The sequence below is a fragment of the Schistocerca piceifrons genome, unplaced genomic scaffold, assembly GCF_021461385.2.
Source record: "Schistocerca piceifrons isolate TAMUIC-IGC-003096 unplaced genomic scaffold, iqSchPice1.1 HiC_scaffold_967, whole genome shotgun sequence".
In the NCBI taxonomy this organism is placed as follows: Eukaryota; Metazoa; Arthropoda; class Insecta; order Orthoptera; family Acrididae; genus Schistocerca; species Schistocerca piceifrons.
In genome coordinates this window covers 125,001-127,500 of record NW_025729242.1, presented here as the reverse complement: position 1 = coordinate 127,500, position 2,500 = coordinate 125,001, and positions in this window count along the sequence as shown.

Genomic DNA, 2,500 nt, shown 5'->3' with positions numbered 1-2,500 from the left:
TCCAGTGCATCTTCTCCGCCACATTACACAATCCACACTATCACAACCAGACCAGGAGGTCCGTGCGGAAAATACAATATCCCAGCCTTTCGACATCCACCATTGCGCAGACCAGGCACCAACACCCACACATGTCCTATACAACGGTGCACCCAACATCACAATAGTACCTCCTGTCACAGCGCACAAACAATGACATGAGTCAAAGACACAGGTCTCACACAAGCATAGAATTGGAGCGCCGCCTCTAATAAGCCAAAGGTGCATCCTGACGTGACAAATCTGATCATGTCACAAGCATTCACTTACTATAATCACTATCAACGAACCTGCCGCCCCCGCCCCCCCCCCCCCCCCCTACACCTTTCCATACAACAACGTGTAACCTAACCTAACCTAACCTAACCTATGTTGTACCTTAACCTAACCTATGTTGTACCTTAACCTAACCTATGTTGTACCTTAACCTAACCTATGTTGTACCTTAACCTAACCTATGTTGTACCTTAACCTAACCTATGTTGTACCTTAACCTAACCTATGTTGTACCTTAACCTAACCTATGTTGTACCTTAACCTAACCCATGTTGTACCTTAACCTAACCCATGTTGTACCTTAACCTAACCCATGTTGTACCTTAACCTAACCCATGTTGTACCTTAACCTAACCCATGTTGTACCTTAACCTAACCCATGTTGTGCCTCAACCTAACCCATGTTGTGCCTCAACCTAACCCATGTTGTGCCTCAACCTAACCCATGTTGTGCCTTAACCTAACCCATGTTGTGCCTCAACCTAACCCATGTTGTGCCTTAACCTAACCCATGTTGTGCCTTAACCTAACCCATGTTGTGCCTTAACCTAACCCATGTTGTGCCTTAACCTAACCCATGTTGTGCCTTAACCTAACCCATGTTGTGCCTTAACCTAACCCATGTTGTGCCTTAACCTAACCCATGTTGTCGCCTTAACGTAACCCACGTTGTCGCCTAAACCTGCTCTGTAATTGTTATACGACTCGTTCAATTACTGTAGTGTTGCCCACCCGCAACCCTCGCAATATAGTTCGCTACTCGCACTGCCCGCACCCCTGTGTATCGCTTCATGTTAAACACCTTGCAAGTCTTGCTCACTTTCCACATGCTCCTGCTGTACACTGTAATGTGGATGGCAGCAGGACGTACATGCCGCCCCTCCCCACGTCCCCACCTTGCCCCCTGCCTTCGCAAGCTGGTTGGTGAGAAGTTTGCATGTTCAATGCCCTTCGCATGCGACGTACTCAGGCTACGTTGTGGTGCGGCCTGTGTCAACTGTCCGCTGATGTCGTACGCGTGAACCACAATCTGTACTGCACATTCGTCCTTATGTACTGAATGATACATCGTGGCACATGTGTGACCGCACAACGACTGCGCCCAAAAACGGCGGACCATACAGTGCAAATATTGTGCACGCAGCTACGTGTCGTCTCCCTATGAGAGCTGGATTGCAGTGTGGTACGCCATAGAGACGTGTGGGAGGAACGGACGCCGTGGATGGCGATCAGCATGAGCTGTCTGTTGATGTATTCGGACCTAGTCGTCTCTCCTCACACACCGTGATGGCATGGTGCACCGCGTTCCATATCTGCGACATGCTACAGAGGCCGGTTGACAGTCGTTCGAGCAATGGACATCGCATACGTACGGGGGCCACCTTCCACGTATTGTCTAGGCGTGCACATTTTGTTGCGTGTATGTGGGCAGACGTAGTGTGGCGTGACACCTGACACAGGCATGCAATAATCGTTGAAGTTGCAAATGGCGATGGACGCCTGCGTTTTCTGGTGAAGTTACGCAAATGAACAAATGGTAACCTGTTGTGGTGCGGTTGTTCTCGCTAGGGGTGAATCGGTGATGGCGACGATAGGTTGAGGTACTAACCGGTTGTTCCAGCGATACCCACCATGCCGACGAAACTGAACGGCATCTGGGTGTGAAGCGATACGCGGCGGTGGCTGGGTGGGACCGTCCCCGGCCGGTGAGGGGGCGCCTCCCGGCGTGCTGGCCGCGCGGTGCGTGGGCGCACGCGCTACAGCCGGCTGGTGGGGGCGGCCAGTGGCAGGCGCGCCGGCCGACGGACGCGGCAGGCGTCGCAGCTGCGCGCCGGCGCACCCTGCGCGCGGCGCCGTGCGGCCAAAGTAGGTCCTCGCGGGCCCGGTGCGAAGCGCGGTGGACATCTTCAGTGTGCTGGTCCGATTGAGGACTGTGTGCGTTGAGGATGCGCCGCCGCCCGGCGCTCGGCGCCGCGACGCCGTCTGCTGCTCGGTCGCCCCAGCGGTTCTCGCTGGTGGTTTGTATCGCAGCTGTGCGGATGTGTTGGCGCGTGCGCTGTGCTGGGAGAGTTCGCTTCGGCACCCAAGTGGGGCTTTTGTCCTTCTGTGGCGCTGGCGTTGGAGCTGCCGGTCACCGTAGGTGGCGCGTGTTGTCTCCCGCCGGCAATGCCACGACAGCACGCTC